The sequence below is a fragment of the Triticum aestivum genome, chromosome 3B, assembly GCF_018294505.1.
Source record: "Triticum aestivum cultivar Chinese Spring chromosome 3B, IWGSC CS RefSeq v2.1, whole genome shotgun sequence".
NCBI classification, from domain to species: Eukaryota; Viridiplantae; Streptophyta; class Magnoliopsida; order Poales; family Poaceae; genus Triticum; species Triticum aestivum.
In genome coordinates this window covers 686,282,432-686,305,574 of record NC_057801.1, presented here as the reverse complement: position 1 = coordinate 686,305,574, position 23,143 = coordinate 686,282,432, and positions in this window count along the sequence as shown.

The following is a 23,143-nucleotide window of genomic DNA, read 5'->3' as shown; positions in this document are numbered from 1 at the left end:
TATCGCGAAAATCAAAGATGAGGCCCATCTCTGGTCTTTGGCGGGAACCAAACAACTTAGTACTGTTATGTCGCGAGAGTAGGCTTTTTTCTTTTTGCCGCCTCGCGGCTTATGTCTAAACCTTCTTCTTAATCAATGAAAATGGCAAGTCTTTTGCATTGTTTCAAAAATATATATATTCATGTACACAAATATAGAGGTGCTCTCAAGTAAAGTATTTTGAAGAGTCTGGCCGAATGAAATGCACCCATGGACCATTCATTGTGCAACTCCTTGACCATGAATGCACTTTGTGCTATCTTTATATAATACCCATGTTTGAGTCTTCGCTACATAATATTGATTCATCAAAACATCTACAATAGCGAAGTGGTAACTACCAAAGCAAAGCACCGAGGAGAGAAAAAGGTCTAGTGTTAAGAAAGGAGAAGCCAAAATGGAAGAACATGTAGCTAGGAACCGGAGTTTTGATGTGCATCTTAAGAATGGGAGGCATTGGGGAAATTTGATGGAGAAGGCTAGAAAACGACACCGTTCTCATGCTCTCGCATCTTGCCGATTACTTCAGTGGTCGTCCACACCTTTTACCCCAACAACTTGGCCATCCTCTTGATTTGGCAATCATATTCCTTCCGCGGCCAGGCGTGCCAGCACAAGGAGTATCAAGCTTCTCAACGAGCAACCCATCCATGTGTTCAGCTCGCTCCTCCCTTCATGCGTTATTCTTGTGGTCATTCCCCTCTTCAATCATTCGATGAGACAGATGAAAGCTAGTGGGAGATAGCTACACACCGGAGACACATTGTGGCCCTTTGCTTCCGAATCCGGGGGAAGTGTTTAGTGACCGGTGAGCATATGCGTGCCAAGCCTAGTATCTCCAGTGTTGAGTGCTTGTGAAATGCGAGTTCCCCATAGATCACTTGTACTTTACAACACTTCATTAATTTCAAGAAACCATGCATCGTTTGAGTTTCTCTAGTGCAAAATACAGGCAAAAAATTTGCAAGAAACCATGGATATTGCACGAATGCAAGTCATTTTTTTACAGCTTAATAGTTCACTGGTACGTCCGATATACTAAAAACCCCCAGGAGGTACTACAAAAAACATGGGAAAATATAAGACAGGGGTAGGTTACAAATATTTCGCCCCACATTGATTGTTCTTACGTACATGCACACTCAAAACACTAGAAAAAACATTTGCTTGGCGCGAGGTTTGTCCCACTAATATTAGCCGGAAAGCAACAGTAGAGGTGTTTCATATCCGATCGCTTGGCATGCGAAGGTTTGGCCCACCAAGCCTCCTCCCAACTACCCAGAGCACGGTGATACTTGTGATATTTCTGCTTTGACAGGACGGGCGGCTCTGCATCGGTGTACTGCATCGTATGCAGAATAGGGTTGTAGATCGTCTAGTTTATTTGTTGAGAGCGAAGCATCCAAAGAGCTGTGGTTGGAGGATGGATACTCCACAGGGTCTGTTTAACCTGCTTGCACCGGCGGAACTACGTGTTGTGTTGGTAAAATCGGCCATGGCCCGTCCAGCTCATAGCAATTATATTGAAGATTGAGAGTAAACTCAGCCATGAGATTGAAAATTATGGGTCTTACTTTGTACCGGCCCGCCCAGGTTTGCTACCGTAGCTCCGCCACTGCTGCTGTGGGTACTGATTGTAATCCCATCACTTAATAAATAAAGCTCTTATCATCAGCGAAAAAAAAAACGAGTGCCACAACAATGGCGACAAACAAGCTGCGGCGGCGGTGATTCTCGTGGATTCCAGTAAGCAAACGAGCGTGCACGCATGCGTGCAAATACACGTACGTCTCTGAATACCTGATCGGCCCTCAGAGCACATAGATAGTCTGGCGCGAGTCCTGTACCGGCGCCGGCCTCCTTTTAAAGCATCTTTAGCAGCCCTTTATATCGCCCCTCACCCGTAAAATAATCGCGGTTTGGCGTAAAAAAAGTAACCGAAACAGAAACCGTAAACACATTCGATCCTTAAATTTTTTTGAGGGGCGCGGTAAATTGCCCCCTCCGACCCGCGAAAATCCAGCCCCCTCCCCTTCTCCGGTGTCATGTATTCCCCTGCTGCAGCCGCTCGCCGCCGTCGCTGCGCTCCTGCCACCTGCGATTTCGGCCATTTTAGCCGGCAGAATCACGCCGCCAGGCCGCACTACACCTGGATCCACTCGCCCGCGCCCCGGATCCGCCGAGCCGAGCTGCTCCCGGGTCGCCGCCGCCCCGGATCGACTGCCGCCGAGTCACCGCCTGCCCCTGACTCGCCAAGTCTCCCCTGGGTCGCCGCCGCCCTGGATCGACCGCAGCCGGTGGGCCCCTTTTCTGCCCCTTGCAGATCGACTGCGGGTGATGAAATTTCGTTGATGCGAGCTCGGATGCGGTTTTGTAAATGGATTTTAGCCCTTTTGAGAAATTTTTGCTCAAGGATTCGTCCTCGTCCGACGACTCGGACATGGAGTCGTTGCTCGACTGCCATCGGCAGCAGATGGTGGTGGCGGTCCTAGCCATGAAGGAGGCCGAGGATCGAAACCGCAAGAGACGGTGAGGATCGACCATTGGCCGTCTTTGCATCCCTTGCAACCGCCATCTCGGGAACATGATGTTGATGCAAGACTACTTCACGGACAATCCTACCTATCCGTCGCACCTCTTTCTGAGAAGGTATCGAATGTGTCGATCCCTCTTCGTAAAAATTGTGCAAGCTTGCAAGGCCAATTATCGATCTTTTACTCAAAGGAGAAATGTCGCGGGCTTGTTGGGTTTTAGCTCATACCAAAACATCTCGGGAGCTATGCGGGTGATTGCATGTGGCATTCCGGTTGACTATGCCGACGAGTATCTTCGCACTGGCGAAGATAGTACAATTGAGTCAGTGCGTAGGTTCGCCAAAGTGATCATCCGCGTCTTTGGTCTTGTCTATCTTCGCACACCCAATGAGGAAGACACTAAAAGTTGATGGCAGCAAATGAGAAACGAGGTTGGCCCGGCATGCTAGGAAGCGTTGATTGCATGCATTGGACTTGGAAATACTGTCTGAAGGCATGGCACGGGCAGTATTGTGGCAAGTTTCATGATGCAACAATTGTGCTAGAGGCCGTAACATCCGAGGAATTATGGACTTGACATTGTTTGTTGGTATGTCGGGTACTCTCAATGATATCAATGTGTTGCAACGGTCTCATTTGTTTACTAGGCTTGCTAGTGGTGATGCTCTTGCTTGCAACTTCATGGTGAATGGGCATGAGTATATCAAGGGGTACTATCTTGCAGATGGTATTTATCCTTCTTGGTGCACATTTGTCAAGAGCATCAAAAACCCCAAAAGTAGGAAGCACATTGAATTTGCAAAGGTACAAGAGGTTGCCCGAAAAGATATTGAAAGAGACTTTGGGGTTTTGCAATCTAGATTTGCCATTGCTCGTGGTCCTGCTCGTTTTTGGGACAAGCAAACCCTGAACAACATCATGACATGTTGTGTGATTCTTCACAATATAATCATCGAAGATTAGAGAGACATGAACTTGGAGTTCTTCTACGACAATGTCCAAGCCGTGTGAAGCCAGCAATAGGCCCTGGCTGCATACAAACATTCCTTCAAACATACCGGTAGATTGAAGACGCAAGCACCCACCATCAGCTTCAGTAAGATCTCCAAGTTCATTCTGATGCAGAGGCTAGGGAGTTCCTCTTTTTCGAAAAAAAAGCTTCAGTAAGATCTCACTGAGCACCATTGGCAAAGGAACCGGCCAATTTTACATTCATTTCATTTAATTTATGTGTGATCGGTATCATTGTTGTATTCGAGACAATTGTTGTATTGAATTATTAGTTTAATTCGGTGATTTGAATAATTATTGTAATTTGGATTCATAATATTCATATTTTATTTTATATTAATTCATAATTCTGTGTACTATGTGAGATGTGTCAAATTCAGAAAAAACCACGTGTTTTGTGGGCTGGCGCAGGCTGCGGCCGAATAGACCCCGCATAGCGGTCTGTTCAGCCGCAACGCGCGCCAGCCTGCGAAATACGTTTTACGCGAACTGTAAACATGCTATAAGGGTCCGTCATATGAAGGATCTGCTTGCTGGACATGCTTGTGTGGTCGGTCTGCCAGCCGCTGTGCTGTTTGGAAGTCAGAGAAATGGATTTGGAAAGCAGCTGCAACTCGGACGGGTCGACACGACAGCGTCGCGTTCACCGGCCGTGCGTGCAGACTTTTGTTTCGTTCCTTCTCCGTGCAAAACAAGTTGCAATGCCATGCACCCATGCAATGCAACCACGCGGGTATACTTTGCCTTGTCCCGCTCCATATGTGGCACCTTGAGCCTTAGTCTTCACGTGACATTTTTGAAGCCGCACGTTTCTCGTGCTTCGCAGCCAGCAAGGACGAAAATTTTCGTGCAATTAGAATGTTATACTGTATTTGCTGCCCCATTTGGTGTGCAGTCACAGGCCCATGGCCAGCTGGAAATCTTAGTTTAAATATTATTTTTTTTCGAAAGCGGAAGTACTGGCATGTTGCAAAATCTAAGTAAGATTAACTCCTTACCTAGTGGATATTTGTCAATAGTCATTGGATGATATTTTTGCATGTGGTTTGCTCATGTGCACAAGTTAATGCAGAAGTACTCTTAATTATTGAAGAGACTGGCCAAAAGAAATGCACCCGCAAACCTTTTTCTTGCACATCTATGAGTACCCTTTCAATCATAATGCACTTGCTCCGTCTTTTATACCGTCCATATTTGAGTCTTCGCTACATACTCCTTCCGTTTTTAAATATAGGTCTCTTTAGAGATTTCAACAAATGACTACATATAAAGCAAAATGAGTGAATCTACACTCTAAAACAAGTCTATATACATCCATATGTGGTAGTTCATTTGAACTTTCTAAAATGACATTTGGAAACAGAGGGAGTACAATACTAAAGTGGTAGCAGCCAAAGCAAGCAATGAGAAGTGAAAAAGGTTAGTGAAGTGATACGTAGCCGCCGTGTCAACAAACAAGAAGCCAAAATGAAAGAACATGTAGCTAGGAACAATAGAGTTATGATGTGTGTCCTGCTTAAGAATAGGAAGCATTGAGAAAAATTGATGGGAAAAGTTAGAAAACATAACTATTCTCTTAAAAAAAGAAATGAGGAAAGCCCCTGGCCTCTGCATCAGAACTATGCATGCAGCCATCATATTAAAACCCAATCAATCCAAGGTATGTACTCCCACCGTCTCATAATATAAGAACGTTTTTGAAACTACACTAGTGTCAAAAACGTTCTCATATTATGGGACAGGGGGAGTAGTATATTACAGCTCGCAAAAGGAGCACAAAAATCAAACAAAATAGACATAGCCACAACCGGCAAGCAACAGGATAAGACGACTAAACATCTATCATATTATTGGACCGCCAACCAAACCAGTTGTAAATAGCCCGTGCTACAGTCTTCCAGCGGTTGCACCCAGTATCCAAAGGTGCCCTGGAGTCCGTACGAGTGAGTAACGACCACGTATAGATCCAAGCAATAGCTCTGTAGATGACCTGCAATAAATTTATAAGATTTTTTCTGTTAAAGATCATATCATTTTTGAAGTTCCATATAGCCCAAAGTAGTGCGCGTATTCCTATCCAAATACGCCCCGCTATAGCTGGTTCCACTTATTAAGCCACGTCCCAAATAACATGTCAATGCTAATTGGAGGGTTGGTATTAAAAGCTATATGAATCGCATGCCAGAGAAGCTTACTGAGAGGGCAATTAAGGAAAATGTTTTGTATTGTTTCATCATTGTTACAAAAACAACAGCTTGAACTACCTACCCAACTACGCTTAAGCAGATCGACCGTCTTTGGTAAATATCACCTGCTTGTGTACCTAACCACATGAATATATCTTGATTCTCGATGGAACTTTAATTTTCCAAATGGCCACCGCACCCACCACCCAAACCCCCCAAAAAATATTCCATGAATGATAGTACGTAAATGATCATACCAAAGAAAGAAGAAATGGAACATAAATCAACAAAATTGCATACTAGCATAGATAAATATCGCAGTTCACCGGACCAAAATATATAGTCCATCATTGGACGGACACATATCTACTAAAATTAACTTAATAACTTGACTAAACGGAGAAGAGCAGAGGAAATCACCATTTCCTCGCCGGTCCTTCCCCTTGCGGTCGCCGATGCAGTTGTACCCTTCATGAAGGTGTTGGCGACCGGAGGGGCATCATCATCGAAGTTGGAGCTAGGGGAGCCATCGACCAGGTCGGAGGAAATGATGCCGGCCATCCTTCGGACCACACGGTCCTGCGCCTAGGCCAGCGGGGTGGCCTTCGCCTTGGCCACAACATCTATCGTAGCCTCGCGCTCCCACTGCTCGATGGCGATCCGGAGTGCTTTGGCGTTTTTGCGGTGAAGCCGTCGACTGTCGGTCTCCACTGTCGTGAGGGCGCGTCGGAGAACCGTCATGAGGAGCTGGTCCTACGGATCCACCGGCACGCGCTTGCCCGACGCACGGACACCACCTCCTCCGCCGCTGCCTGCTGCGGCTCACGGTGTGCGGCCCGCGCCTCGAATTTGGGAGTCTTCTTCCACAGGGAACCAACGGTGGCCGGGGATGCCCTCCGGAGCAGGCACAGAAGGCGGAGAGGATTGCGGCAGGTGGCAGACAAGGAAGGGCGTGGAGGGACTGGAGATGTGCGGGCGCTATGGTTCGGCGCCGTCAGCCCGGTGCAGCCGCGTCCGGCACCACCCCGGCGCGGAGTCAGAGCTTCCGCTGGAACCCCGGTCTAGCCGCGACTAGCGCAACGTGATGCAGAGGGCAACGGGGGACGGTGTGGAGTCAGAGCTTCTGCCGCCACCCCAGTCTAGCCGCGACCGGCGCAACGCGATGCGGAGGGCGAGCTCATACACGTCGTCCGGCTCTACATCGTGCAGCAACGACTCCCCGTCGTCATCGGCGCTAGATCCGCCACCGGACGCTGCGTGTTGTGGCTCGCCATAGATCAGAAGGGGATGGTACGGGGAGAGGAAAAGACGAAGTGAAGTGGAGTGAAGAGTGAGTTTTGACTCTGGTGTAAGATTCGTCTGGAGGAACATATACAGGTCGGGGTGGGCTGGTCCGGCGTGACAAATGAGCCCGGACGTGTTCGAGCCTTTCATCCCGTTCTAGATTTGGGCTGAGTTTGAGAGGTGTCGGTCAGCCCGGGCGTTGTTAGGGAGTGCAACTGAATCACGGTTTTGTGAACCGACACTGATCCGTCGATCTGGTTAGTTTGGAGGAGTCCTGCTGTAGATGGTGCCCTGTGCCTCCTCCCCCGTTCGGGACTTCGGGCCCATGGGCGGCGCTGCATCGGCGCACCGCACGAAGATTGCTACGAGGGCCACGGCAGTCGGCAGTGACGACGAACAAGTTGTGGTGGCGGCGGGTGTCCATGGATTGCAGGAAGAAAGCGAGTGTGCTCTTCGCCGTCGATCCTCTGGACACTCTGCGGAGGACGCACGCATGCAAGTATGCGCCTCTGGTGCTAGTCCAGCTCGTGTGTCGCTTGCAAACATAGGGAGAAGAATGGGGGCTGGCGTTGGCGTGCAGCTGGCTTGTTCACCGCACGACGTAGGTAGAAGAGCTGAGAGCTACCCGGCCGCTCGACTCTGCTTTGCTCGCGCTGGTCTGGAACAGAGGAAATGGTCAGGACAGCAGCAGATCAGCCAAGAAATAACCTAACGTGAGCCCATCGATCTCCTCTGAAAACTCCACAGAGCATACGAGGTAATGAACGCACGCATGTATTGTCGTGGTTCTAAGTCTGAAAGTAGAATGGGGGGTAAGTATGAAGAGGCAAGATTCTAACTATGGAGTAGTTGTACACACGAGTGTTTAGCGAGTTCAGGCCCTTCTCGGAGGAAGTAACAGCCCTACGTCTCGGAGCCCGGAGGCGGTCGACTGGTTTATGTGTATATGAGTTACAGGGGTGCGAACCCTTCTATCAGTGGAGGGGGATGGCTTATATAGAGGACGCCAGGACCCCAGCCAACCCACGTAGCAGAGGGTTAAAGTACATTAAGGCTGGGCGTTACTGGTAACGCCCTACATAAAGTGTCATCATGACCATTAAGACTACTTAATTACAGACCGTTTGGATACAGAGTAGATTCTGAACTCCTGGTGCTCGAGTGAGTCTTCATGGTCGAGTGTCTTTAGGTGCGTCAAGTGTCTTCTAGCCGGTCGAGTGGAGTCCCTCTTGGTCGACTGAAAGGTAGCTTCGTCTAAGGATGTCCTTGGGTATGGTATCCTAGATAGGTCCATGACCCTACCCTAGGTACATAACATCATCATTAGCCCCCGAATGGATCGAGGTTCGAGTGGGGAAGGAGTTGATGATTTTCTCCGACCTATTTCCCGTGCTTTGATTATGTCGTATCCTGGATTGGCGATTTCTCTTTTGGTGTTGGCGTCAACTTTGCTTCAGTCGCCTTGATCCATTCTTGTCTTCTGTCAAGTGAACTTTTGAACTTTAGTGAACTTTCGAGCGACGGATCGCAGGAAAGATATCGTCTGACAGATTGATCTGCTGTTGGCGGATTTTGCGGGATCCGAATTTTGGGAAGCGCGCGAAACGGGGCGGACGCGGTACTCGGATGGGATAAGGCGCGGACGCCTCGATTTCCGCGCCGCCTTTTTCGCCACGTATCGTGCGTGCGCGACTGTTTCGGGATGTGACAGGACCGCCTGGGCCTACTCGTCAGCCACTCGGAAGTGTCCTTATATAAAGCGTTGGGCGAGGGTTTTTTTGAACAGTGCCTTCCCATTCTTCTCTCCGCCCTCTTTGCCTCCGCCCGCTGCGCCCGCTCTCGCCTCTGCTTATCCACTCCTCGCGCGCTTCGCCGGCGACAATGGTGAAGAAGAAGACGGCGGCCTTGGAGCGCGCGAAGAAGGCGATGGCGGCGGGGAAAGCCAAGGGGAGAGCGTCCAGTCGGGGTGGATCTTCGTCAAGGTCCCGCCTGCCGAAAGGTTGGGTCCAAGGGGATTGGATCCGCTCGACCATCACCGAGAAGGATCTCAACGACCTGGCCAACGAGGGTCTGATCCCCCACGGGTCAGCAAGGCTTCCGGGGACCGAGTGTCAACCGCAGCCGCAGGAGGGTGAGTGCGTTCTCCTGGCCACTCACATAGATCGTGGATTCTCTTTGCCGCCGAGTGTTTTCTTCCGAGGGCTTCTGAACTTTTTTGGGGCGCAACTCCACCATTTCACTCCCAATTCTATCGCCTATCTTGCTGCTTTCGTGTCCATGTGCGAGAACTTCCTGGGTTGTTGACCGCACTGGGGTCTCTTCAAGCACATATTCACCTGTCGCTCACAGACGGTGAAAAAGGCGAGTCCGGACGATGAGAGGACCAAGGTTATTCAGATGTGCGGGGGTCTTGGGATTCAGATGAGGAATAAGAGCACTTTCCCGGCCATGACCCTCCCTGAGTCGGTCAGAGGGTGGCAGTTGACTTGGTTCTACTGCCAAGACGAGCCGACGCCGGGGCAGTCGACTGGTCTCCCTCTGTTCTCCATGGACCGAGTGGACAAACCCTCTTCTCTAAAGGTGCTTCCTGAGGAGAAAGCCCAGGTAAAAATGTTGATGGAGCGCGTAGTCCAACTCGTTTGGGACGGAGTGACGGGCATGGATCTTCTGGAAGTCTTCCTTAGGCGGCGCATCCAACCGCTTCAGTACCAAGGCCACCAGATGTGGCTGTACTGCGGTACCGAAGACACCACTCGAGTCCACCCAGAAGCGGTCGACGACGCCATGCTGGAGAGGTGGGTGGCTGCCATCACAGGGAACAAGGACAAACCTCGAGGGGCTAGGAGGATCCCGCCACTCGACTGTACCTATACGCCGGACACGGTATGACCACTTATCTTCGAGTGTAATCTTGCTTTATCCATTCTGTTTTGCCGCGAATTGGTCGATTGATCCTTGTTTTGCTTTGTTGTCTGACAGGCCACCACTGAGTTATACTCGATGTCCAATGGAGCGCAGACGCCGACTGAAGAGGAGGAAGGAAGTGGGGGCGAAAGCCCGGAGGACTGGGATTCGGATGCTGACGACGATGACGAGTGTCGGTGTCAAAACCGGCGGATCTTGGGTAGGGGGTCCCGAACTGTGCATTTAGGCGGATGGTAACAGGAGACAAGGGACACGATGTTTTACCCAGGTTCGAGCCCTCTTGATGGAGGTAAAACCCTACGTCCTGCTTGATTGATATTGATATTGTGGATGTTTACAAGAGTGGATCTACCACGAGATCAAGGAGGCTAAACCCTAGAAGCTAGCCTATGGTATGATTGTAATGGTTGTTGTTGTCCTACGGACTAGAGCCATCCGGTTTATATAGACACCGGAGAGGGCTAGGGTTACATAGAGTCGGTTACAATGGTAGGAGATCTACGTATCTGTATCGCCAAGCTTGCCTTCCACGCCAAGGAAAGTCCCATCCGGACACGGGGCGAAGTCTTCAATCTTGTATCTTCATAGTCTTGGAGTCCGGTCGATGATGATAGTCCGGCCGATGATAGTTCGGCCGATGATGGTAGTCCGGCTATCCGGACACCCCCTAATCCGGGACTCCCTCAGTAGCCAACGAACCAGGATTCAATGACGATAAGTCCAACATGTGTGTAGTCTTCGGTGTTGCAAGGCGGGTTCTCCTTCAAGTTCTACGTACCTGCCGAACAGTGCCCGGCTTCCTCATCAATGTTGCGCGTCTTGGCTTCCACGCCCAATAACGGCCTCCTTCCACGCGTCGCACGAATGTGAAAAGCCAGGGTGTCTTTTATGTTTTACCCCCTAGTTGTGCGAATAATCTGCCTATAAGGGAGGCAAGAATCCAGATCCAAATCACCATCTTCCTCCCGCAAATACTCATCGGAGCGCTTTCGACAAAGAATCCATTCCATCATGGACCGTCAACGTGGCTCCTCTTCTCGCGCTCCCAGCCCTTTGCCAGGAGATTGGAGGAGATGCTCTGTTCCGCACAACGAGCTGGTGAAGCTCCAAGCGGGGGGATATCTCCCTCCGGCCTTCATGGTTCCGGTTCGAGCCGGGCTGGCCACCTACAAAGGTGGGAAGCAAGCGGAGGTTACCCCAAATCCCAACAAAGGGGAGCGGGTATGTTTCGTCCCCTATCTGATAAGGGGGCTCGGATTTCCTGTACATCCCTTCCTCCGCGGGCTCCTGGAGTTCTACGGACTCCAGCTTCATCACCTCACGCCCGCCTCAATCCTGCATATTGCGGGTTACGTAGCTCTTTGCGAGCTATTCCTGGGCGTCGAGCCCCACTTCGCGCTGTGGAAGAGGTTGTTCTGCCTTGTACCCCGCTCTCACGAGGGGTCCATATATCAAGTGGGCGGCGCAGAAATATGGTGCATTGCCGGGACCGGATATCCATCCGGAACCCCTAAGAAGGCATCCGAAGACTGGCCTTCGAAATGGTTTTATATAGAAGACGCTCCGCTGCCGGACCCTGTTCGTATCGGCCTCCCGGAGTTCAGCAATGCTCCTCTGAGGAAACGCCTTAGTTGGCGTCCGCGGATCCCCCAACTGGAGGAAGACAAGAGCGTCCATTATTTGATGGGCCGAATAAGGTTACTGGCCCATGCCGGGTTGACCATGATTGGAGTCATGGCCACATGCATTATGCGGGGGGTGCAGCCACTACAATACAGGGGCCACCCCATGTGGGATTTCAACGGGGAGGACGATGCCACCCGTCACGGCCGCAAAGGGCCGGATTCGGTCGAAGATCTGGTGACGATCCTGTCCGGCCTGTATAAGGGGGAGAAGGAGGATTTCCTTCGGACGAACCCGTTAAATGGGTTCTCCATGAATAATCCCCGGCCTTGGGTAAGCGAACACTCTGCGTGCCCGACCCATGCTTTTTGAAACTTAAGTTTCTTATATTGTGTTCTTCTTTCGACGCAGGAACTGCGCCGGATCGTGGAGGACATGCTAAGTCCAGCTCCGCAGCCCGAGGATCCAGAGAGATCCCGGGATCCGGCCTCCGAAGAGGATCCGGACATAATGGTGGAGCTAATCGACGGGGTGTTCCACCAGCTCAGCGTGGACAATGCTTTAGTCGCCATCACGGCCGACTATCCCGGACTATATCCGGCTTCCCAGGTGATTGCGACCGAAGTCCCGACACCGTCATTCCTTCCTTGCTTATTTCTGACCACGGTATACGATGGCGCTGTGCAGGAGGCGCCCCTAGGGCGAGAAGCCGAGCCCACGGTGGCTGGCCAACAAAGGCCAGTCCGGACCAGTAGGCGGAAGAGGAGCGCGGCACGGACTGAAACGTCGCCGCAAAGGTGTAGCTCACAATTTCATTATTTAGAGCAACGTTCCTAGGAAGCGTTTGAGTGCTCATGACTTTTGTAGGGAAAAAAGCGTCCGCCGGACTGCGGGCGTGGGGGTTGCCAATCCAACCTCTACCAGCCAGGCTCCAGCACCTGGTCTGGAGGGGGAGGCGAGCGCAAGGCGCGAGCCGGACGTTCCTCCGACGGAGGATGCCGACAGACTGTCTGCCACCAAGTCTGAGGTGGAGAGTGCCCTGAATCACAGGCGCCGCCGGACAGTATTTCGTGACGCGTGCTTCTCCCCTGAGGCGTTGAATGCCTTTAACGCGGGGGACGCGCACCTTCGTGCTGCTCAAGATGGTTTTACCAGAGCCACGGAGCAGTATGTAAAAGACATACGGGTAAGAAAATTTAATAGTTGTATATGCCAGTAGCCCCCGAGACTTAAAGTAGTTATATTAACTGATTTAAGGATCATATGAAACGTAGGATCTTACCGAGAAGAATACCCAACTGTCTTAGGAGCTGCAAGAGTGCAAGGCCCAACTTGAGGCCGCACTCTTTGGCGTAGGAGGAAACACAGGGACCTCTCCTGGTAACGCATTATTTTAGAAAGATAAGTAGCGTTTGGCCTTTGCGCAAGTCTAAAAAATGACGTTGCAGGTGCTGCCGGACAAGATCCGGACAGGCAAGAACTTCTGCACCAACTAAAGGCCGGCGAGAGGGTGCTGCATAAGGTGCAGCATGAAAGGAACAAGCTCCAGGATGCCCATGCCCAGCTTGGAGAAGAGCTGAAAGGCGTTCGGGCCGAGCTGTCGGGCTCCGTTCAGGAGAATCAGCGGCTTCGTCGCGGCATCTATAGTAAGTGCTTGAGCGAACTCCTTTGAAAAGAAAAGTTCGGCGAGGAAGTCCATTTGACAGAATATGTCTGCAGGTATGCTCATAGGTTGCCCTGCGGAGGAGATGCCCGTATCAACGGGTGATCAACTTCCCGAATTGTTGCAACTGATCGAACGAGTTCGGCAGGCAATGAGTGGCGTCATCCAGGCTTTATGGCCAGCCTTCTCCTTACCCGAGGGTCTTGGGGAGCTTGCGGAGAAGCTTCAGGGAGTGCGGCAGCGCTTCCATTTATGGAAGATTTCGGCCTGCCGCCAAGGTGCCAGGGATGCCTGGGCCATGGTAAAGACGCGGTACAAGAAGGCGGATCCCAACCACATGGCCGAAGTCGGACCTGTGGGGCCCGATGGGAAGGAGATCCCTATGAGTTTAGTATACGGCCAAGTAGAGCTGGCCGCTAAATTTTCCCAACAGGACTGTAAATTAGACAACCTGTTAGACGGGATTGAGGAAGAATACAATCAGTCGATTTGACAATGTATTATAAAATGACATATAAAATGCCTTCTAGCCGGATTGTAGATCGTTTGTCTTTGCCGACCTTTTCGCTTCGACCTCGGGACCCTAGAGTCCGGAGTGTGTCCGAATACCTTCTCGGTTATGAAAGAACCGGGGTATGCATGGAGACCAGGCGTAGGGGTCATTAGTGCTTTATCAGACAAGTGCCCAACTAGTTATGTTATATTACATGGGTAGTAAGAAACATCTTCCAGGGAGAATAGTTCCGTTAAGGGTTCCTTTCCTCTGGGGGTGGCATGCCCTAAAGTGCATGTCCGGATTGCGAAAAAAGCAGAAAAACATCTGGGGGCAGATAAATAAGTGGATAAAAAATCATCTTTTAAGTCACCGACCGAATATTCCCTTAAGAACGCTAGCTTTTGGCTTCACCCAGTCTGAGGTACACATCCGGCTGACCCGACAGTAACAATCGCAGAGGTGCTCCCTTTACCTCCTAGCCGAACAATCAGGAACGTAGGGGTAAGCACAGGAGCCAGGCAACCCAGCTTGGCCAAAACTTAAGTCATATCGATGCATATAATGGTGAATAAAAGGTACATGTGGAGGCTTGACACATGTGCTGGGCATGAAGCCCTTATAATTAAGCTTCTGGTAAAGAAGCCCCCAGGTATAATGAGTGCGGATAGCACATCAATTGCGCGCGAACGTTGCGCAAGTAGGCCCTTTAAGGCTTGGATGAATAGGGTTGAGAAGAAAAAGATAAACAAAAGGCAGCTGAAGTAAAAAAAAATTTGGACGGGGGGAAAGGGACGAACTCTTAGTCCGGCGCTAGGCATAGAATCTTCGGAGGCGGGCTGCGTTCCATGGGTTCGGCTCGAGTCGGTTATCCGATGCATTTCGTAGACGGTACGCTCCACCGGTCAGGACTTGATCGATGATGAAGGGGCCTTCCCATTTGGGCTTGAGCTTGTCCTTTTTCTTGTCCGGCAGGCGTAGAACCAGTTCGCCAACATTGTAAGTCTTGGTCCGTACTTCTCTGCTTTGGTATCTTCGAGCCTGCTGCTGATAGAATGCGGAACGAGCCTTGGCGACGTCGCGTTCTTCCTCCAATGCGTCCAAGCTGCCCTGCCGATCCAACTCGGCTTCTCTTTCTTCGTACATGCGCACTCGAGGTGAGTCATGAATTATGTTGCAGGGCAAAATTGCTTCTGCGTCGTATACCATAAAAATGGTGTGAATCCGGTAGTACGGTTAGGCGTTGTCCGCAGCCCCCAGAGTATGGAGTCGAGCTCCTCTACCCAGTGCGTGTCAAATTTCGTAAGGGACCGCACTAGTCTGGGTTTGATGCCGCTCATTATTAGACCATTTGCTCGTTCCACTTGACCGTTGGTTTGAGGATGATAGATTGAAGCGTAATCGAGCTTGATGCCCATATTTTTGCACCATGATTTAACCTCATCGGCCGTGAAGTTCGTGCCGTTATCGGTGATGATGCTGTGGGGGACACCATAACGGTGTACTACCCAAAATATAGAGTCTATCACTGGTCCGGACTCTGCCGTTTTAACTGGCTTGGCCTCTATCCATTTGGTGAATTTATCCACCATGACCAATAGGTACCTTTGCTTGTGGGTTCCCCCTTTAAGTGGTCCAACCATGTCAAGCCCCCAGACCGCGAACGGCCAGGTAATGGGTATAGTTTTGAGGGCGGTGGGTGGCATATGGCTCTGATTAGCAAAGAGCTGACAACCGACGCATCTTTGGACTAAGTCCTGAGCATCTGCTCGGGCCGCCGGCCAATAAAATCCTGTACGAATGCCTTTCCTACAAGGGCCCGAGCTGCGGCGTGGTGTCCGCCTAGTCCGGCATGAATTTCAGCCAGGAGGTTTCGCCCTTCCTCTTCGGAGATACACCTTTGAAGGACTCCGGTTGTGCCTTTCTTATAAAGTTCTCCCTCATAGACCTTGTAGGCTTTAGATCACCGGACAATGCAGCGGGCCTCATTTTGGTCTTCGGGAAGCTCCTGCCTAAGCAAGTAGGCGAGGAGTGGTTCTGTCCACGGGGCAATTACTGCCATTATGTCGTGGGCTGAAGGTGTTATGTCATCGGCTGAATCGCCGGTTGGTGCGGCTTGTTCCGGTTTGTTATTTCCGGACTCCTCTTCCCATAGTACGGATGGCTTGAAGAGCCGTTCCAGGAAGATGTTAGGAGGGACAGCGTCGCGTTTTGCGCCGATGCGTGCCAGTACGTCGGCTGCTTGGTTATTATCCCGGGCTACGTGATGGAATTCAAGTCCTTCAAACCGGGCTGACATTTTTAGGACAGCGTTGCGATATGCTGCCATTTTTGGATCTTTGGCGTCAAAGTCTCCGTTTATGGGATATTGCGAGGTTTGAATCCCCGCGCACCTCTAGGCGTTGAATGCCCATGGAGATTGCCATCCGGAGACCATGTAAAAGGGCCTCGTATTCGGCTGCGTTGTTGGAGTCCGTGTACGTTATCTGAAGTACGTATTGGACTGTGTCCCCGGTCGGGGACGTCAATACGACGCCAGCCCCCAATCCGGCTAACATTTTAGAGCCGTCGAAGTGCATAATCCAATTGGAGTATGCGCCGTACTCTTTAGGGAGTTCGGCTTCGGTCCATTCAGCGACAAAGTCAGCCAAAACTTGTGACTTTATAGCTCGCCGAGGTTTGTAAGTTATATCAAATGGTAAGAGCTCAATGGCCCATTTTGCAATCCTGCCCATCGCGTCGCAGTTGTTTATAATGTCGTTAAGTGGTACTTCAGAGGCCACTGTTATCGAGCACTCTTGAAAGTAGTGTCGGAGCTTCCGAGATGCCATGAACACCGCGTATGCTATCTTCTGATAGTGCGGGTAACGGGACTTGCAGGGGGTTAACATAGTGGATACGTAGTATACTGGTTTTTGAAGAGGGAATTTATGCCCTTCTGTCTCTCGTTCGACGACGAGTACCGCGCTTACAACTTGATGCGTTGCTGCGATGTATAACAACATTGGTTCGCCCAGGTTGGGCGCAGCCAGGACCGGATTTGTTGCCAATATGGCCTTTATTTCTTCGAGTCCGGCGGTGGCAGCATCCGTCCACTCGAAGTGTTCGGTGCGCCTAAGGAGGCGGTAGAGGGGCAATGCCGTTTCTCCTAGACGGGAGATAAAGCGGCTTAGAGCCGCCATGCATCCAGTCAATTTTTGTATTTGCTTGAGGTCTTTTGGGATATCTAGCTGTGACAGAGCTCGGATCTTGGCTGGGTTTGCTTCAATTCCTCTATCGGATACGATGAAGCCCAGCAGCTTTCCAGCTGGTACGCCGAAAACGCATTTTTCCGGATTCAGCTTGATGTCATATGCTCTGAGGTTGTCGAATGTGAGGCTCAAGTCGTCTACTAGAGTTTCGACGTGTTTAGTTTTGACGACTACGTCATCTACGTATGCCTCTACTGTTTTGCCGATCTGGGTAGCCAGACATGTCTGAATCATGCGCCGATATGTTGCGCCGGCGTTTTTAAGTCCGAAGGGCATCGTGTTGAAGTAGAATGGTCCATATGGAGTAATGAATGCCGTTGCGGCTTGGTCCGCTTCTGCCATCTTGATTTGATGATAGCCGGAGTATGCGTCCAGGAAGCACAATGAATCGTGCCCTGCAGTGGCATCGATGATTTGGTCGATGCGGGGAGGGGGAAGGGATCCTTTGGGCAGGCTTTATTTAGGTCTTTGAAATCGACACATAGGCGCCAGGATTTGTCCTTCTTTGGTGCCATTACCAGGTTTGCTAGCCAATCCGGATGTTTGATGTCTCTGATGAATCCGGCTTCCAATAGTTTGGCTAGCTCTTCTCCCATTGCCTCTCTTTTGGGTTCGGAAAATCGTCGAAGAGCCTGTTTGACTGGCTTGAATCCTTTTAGGATGTTTAGGCTGTGTTCTGCCAATCTGCATGGGATTCCGGGCATATCCGAGGGGTGCCAGGCAAAAATGTCCCAATTTTCCCGAAGGAATTCTCGCAGTGCGGCGTCTACATCAGGGTTCAATTGTGCCCCGATGGAGGCCGTCTTTGTCGGGTCCGTTGGGTGGACCTGGAATTTTACTATTTCATCTGCTGGTTTAAAGGAGGTGGACTTGGATCTCTTATCGAGTATCACATCGTCCCTATTCACCGTAGAGCGCAGCGCGGTGAGTTCCTCTGCCGCTAGGGCTTCGGATAGTGCCTCTAAGGCTAATGCGGCTGTCTTGTTTTCGGCGCGGAGTGCTATGTCCGGATCACTAACGAGAGTGATTATTCTGCCGGGCCCAGGCATTTTGAGCTTCATGTACCCGTAATGGGGCACGGCTTGAAAAATTGTGAATGCCTCTCGTCCTAATATAGCGTGATATCCGTTGTTGAACGGGGCCACTTGGAACGTGACTTCTTCGGATCTGTAATTATCCGGCGAGCCGAATACCACATCGAGTCTGATTTTTCCTGTGCAGCGCGCCTCCCGGCTAGGGATTATTCCTCTAAAGGTTGTGCTGCTTCGCTCAATGCGGCTCCAGTCTATTTCCATTTTTTGAAGGGTTTCCTCGTAGATGAGGTTTAATCCGCTGCCGCCATCCATGAGGACTTTTGTAAGTCGAAAGCCGTCCACTATTGGACTAAGTACCAGTGCGGCTGGAGCTCAGGCTGTTCGGAATTTAGGTTCGTCACTGGCGTTGAAGGTGATGGTTGTGTCGCTCCATGGATTGGTTGTTGCTACTTGGTAGACTTCAGCGAGGCTGCGGATTGTTCGTTTCCGCATATTATTTGATGTGAAAGTCTCGAAGACTGTGGATACCGTAGCGATGTTGTTGGAGTGGTTTTCCGGGGCTAGAAGCTCCTCGCCACTTTTGGCCACCTGCCGTAATATCCAACATGCTCGAAGGCTATGTGTTGGGATGGCGCCTTCTGTACCGTGAATTTTACAGGGTCCGCTAAGCCATCCCTCCAGTATGGTTCCATGCCCTTTAGGGGGGTTTTTGCTTTTTGGTTTTTGTATCTGGTGCCTGAGTGTAATGCACCCTTTTGTTGCGGACTAGGGTTGTATTCGGGGCCGGATTGTCCCAAAACTTATTTTCGGTTGTCCGGAAACTCTCCATCACATAGTACTTTCGTACTATGGACGCCAGGTCGGCGAAGCGTGTAATTTCACGACGGCTGACGGCGTTCAAGATTCCCTCGTCCGTGCAATTATTGCAAAAAATTGAGATTGCGTTTTCCTCTCGGCAGTCCTTTATCCTGTCCATAACCAGGAGGAATCTGGCCCAGTAGTGATGTACTGTCTCAGCAGGCTCTCGCCGGATTAGAGATAGATCGCATATGTCTGGGCGGGTGGGTGGAATTAAGTCCGGAACCCTACCCATCCCAAGGCTCGAAGGCCGAGAAGTTTCCAAATTTGGAAGCTTGGATTGCTGGACGTTGTCCAATGAGTCTGGTCTGATGCCTGACTTTAAGTTTAGTGCTTGATCAAAGTCCGTCCCTCCGCGGGAATCCGGCATGGGGGGTGCGGGAGCCCGGACATGACTAGTTTTCAATACAGGAGAAGAGTCGCCGCATTGTTCCTCTACCACTGCAACATGGTGGGTGACCTAGGGAGAGTTAATCTCTCTTAGATCGGTTTTAAGCCCAACTGATTGTAGTCTGTAACGACTCCCAGGGCGGCGATGCGATCCAAGAGCTCGTTTACGGACGAGAGCTCTATTGGGTCCAGCCGCTCGGCGAATTCCGAGCTGACGTGAAGATTGCTTTTGACGACTTGAGAGGTCATTGTCGAAGCGGTGGCCAGACAGGCGGTCATAAGAAAACCACCTAGCCAGATAGTTTGGCCGGCGGCCAAGGCTCCTTTGGCGAAAATACCGTCCTTGAAGACGGGAGGAGGCATCCTTTCTATCGGTGACGGCACAGAGGAACTCTCAATGAAAGCACCAATGTCGGTGTCAAAACCGGCGGATCTCGGGTAGGGGGTCCCGAACTGTGCATCTAGGCGGATGGTAACAGGAGATAAGGGACACGATGTTTTACCCAGGTTCGGGCCCTCTTGATGGAGGTAAAACCCTACGTCCTGCTTGATTGATATTGATATTGTGGATGTTTACAAGAGTGGACCTACCACGAGATCAAGGAGGCTAAACCCTAGAAGCTAGCCTATGGTATGATTGTAATGGTTGTTGTTGTCCTATGGACTAGAGCCATCCGGTTTATATAGACACCGGAGAGGGCTAGGGTTACATAGAGTCGGTTACAATGGTAGGAGATCTACGTATCCGTATCGCCAAGCTTGCCTTCCATGCCAAGGAAAGTCCCATCCGGACACGGGGCGAAGTCTTCAATCTTGTATCTTTATAGTCTTGGAGTCCGCTCGATGATGATAGTACGGCCGATGATAGTTCGGCCGATGATGGTAGTCCGGCTATCCGGACACCCCCTAATCCAGGACTCCCTCAACGAGGGTGATAACTCTGATGAGGAGGAAGAGGAGGAGGAGGAGGAGGAGGAGGAGGAGGAAGTTGCACCTCCCCTCTCGGAAAGACGCTCGAAGCTTGTCCATGATCCCGCGACTGAGCGTGGTAAGGGGGTCGCAACCGCTACACAGTCAACCAAGCGCCCTCGGACTACTTCTCCGGCGCCGACTGAGAAGGCTCCGAAGCAATCTCGAGTGGCACCGTCGAAACCCGCGAAGGTCTTGCCGAAGATGAAGATGGTGATCCCCACTATCTCAGGGTAATGGTAGTCTTGAGTTTTCCCTGTTTCATGAACTTGTTCTTGGTTGACTCATGGGCCAATCGACTGACTTCTGGAACTGCAGTGCTGCCACTTCTAATACTTCGGCCAGGGCTGAAGACCACGAGATGGAGGATGCTGTTTCCTCAAAACCTGGTATGACTCTTGTGATGCCATTTTCAGTCGATTGACTTATTGTCTCTAATTTTGATTCTTTCTGCAGCTTCATCTAACGTCGTTAACGATCTTCCCGATGACGATGACGAGGAACCACCAAGGCAGAGGAGGAGCAAGAAGGCGTCTACTGGCAAGGCGACTCAGGATGTGCCAGTACCCGAGACGTTGGTCGTGGAGGGAGACAATGTCACTTGGCCTACCGTAACCTTTGCGGTGCCGTTGACGAGTGCTCGTCCTTCGTCGTCGAGTGCTGCTCAACCCTCGCTTTTCTCAACCTACCCCGTTCCTGAAGACCAAGCTGGTGCTGCTAAAGAAGCAATACGCCAAGCGGGGGTCATGATGGAGCAAGTGAAGGCAATACGAGAAGCCAGCCAGGCAGCCTATGACGCCAGTTCGGCTCTTCAGAGTAATGTTCAGGTCAGTCGGTCACTGCCTGTTCTGTTAGGATATGATATCTGAAAACTCTTCCTTCTGAAATTCTTAGAGTTTGTCCTACACCCACTGGGTGTGTCGATTGAAATTCCGGATTAGTGGGGGCACGCTGAGTGCACCCACTGGGTGTAGTCCCCAAGGCTATGGTCGACTGCTGGCAGTCGACCATAGGCTTTATGTCTTAAGTTTTTTCCTTACTCGACTAGGTCGAATAGATTCATAGACCGGTGGGGCACGCTGAGTGCACCCACTGGGTGTAGTCCCCGAGACTGTGGTCGACTGCTGGCAGTCGACTATAGTCTGAAGAACATCTGCCGTTTTTTTTTGTTGGTCGACTGGTCGACCCTGGTGGGGGCACGCTGAGTGCACCCACTGGGTGTAGTCCCCGAGACTATGGTCGAATGTTTGTATTCGGCCGTAGTCTTAGAAACACTATGATTTTTCCTTACTCACTCAGAAGTGAATTGTCTTTGACATCTGTCGATTGGTTCTTCATAGAAATCCTGTGACCTTGCGGCTCGTTATACTGAGTTGGAGAACAAACACATTGAGCTCGAGCTCGATCTGAAACTGGCCCAAGAGAACTTGACGAAGGCGAAGGAGGAAGCTAAAGGTATGCTTGGTGAGGCCTTTGACGACTGCCTTTGCCTCTCAATTATTTCTGAATCTAATCTCACTGTAACTTTGCAGACAAAGTGAGGGATGCCCTGAAGAAGCAAGACCTTGACTTGGCTGAGATGCAAAAACTGCTTTAGAGAAGACCAAGCTTGCAGATGAGAATCTAGCTTCAGTGACCAAGCTTGAAGAAGAAAAGACCAATCTGAAAGCTGCTCTTGATGCTGCCAACCAGGAGGTCAGTCGACTAAAAAGTGACAAGACCACCCTGAACGACAAGGCTAGTGAGTTGATGTGAAAGAAGAACGATCTGGAGGCTTATCTGGGTGGACTCGCCAAGAAGTTGTTCCTCATGCTTGAAGCTGATCTTTTGTATCAAACAAATATTTTAACTGTAATCTCCGACTGTTGTCTTGACTCGGTGGTTGTGCTTGCAGAATTTTGCCAGAACTTTGAAGAGGAGACTGGTCGACTGGAAGTAAACTTGGACCCCATCAACTCTCCCGTGAAAGATGAAGTCGCCATGAATGTGCTCCGGCTTGAATCTCGTGTTGCTGCTGTCATCGACTATCTCGCAAGGCTGAAAGTCGCAACTTCTCGCATTGACACAACACTCTGGCCAAGAGAGACACTCCAGAATGACCTCGAGTCTCTGATGACTCGACTAAACGAGGTCCCAAGTCGACTGCAGGAGTGGAAGAAGTCTTCGGCCAGGTGTGGTGCGGATGTTGCTCTGTCTCTGGTCCGCGTTCATTGCAAGGATGCGCGAGAGGACAAGCTGGTGGCCCTTAGGGTGGCTAACACCAAGAAGCACGATTTCCGATCCTTCATGGAGACCTTCATCGCTGCCGCCACTCGGATTGCAGATGGAATCGACCTGGACAAGTTTGTTGCACCTTCCAGCCCTCCACAGGAGGGGTAAAAAACTTCTGAGCTTGATACTTTAAATTTGCCTCGGTATGCCGAGTGAGTTTTGTAACCGACAAACCTTAACAGGCCTAGCGCCTGAGCACTTTCGGTTCCGTTAGGTGTTATCCGAACTTGGATTCAACGTTGAATATGTTTGCATTTGGTTTGAGGTGTCTTTTGCAGGTTAAAGCGAAGCGCTCATTGCAATCGACTTGTTCCCCAATACACTTAGGCGAGCACTGGGCTGCAGCTAAGCCCCCGAGTGGGAGGTCTGCTCTCCACTTGGTAGGATTTCAGATACTTAGGCGAGCACTGGGCTGCAGCTAAGCCCCCGAGTGGGAGGTCTGCTCTCCACTTGGTAGGATTTCAGATACTTAGGCGAGCACTGGGCTGCAGCCAAGCCCCCGAGTGGGAGGTATGCTCTCCACTCAGTAGGATTTCAGATACTTAGGCGAGCACTGGCTGCAGCTAAGCCCCAGAGTGGGGGGTCTGCTCTCCACTCGATAGGATTTCAGAT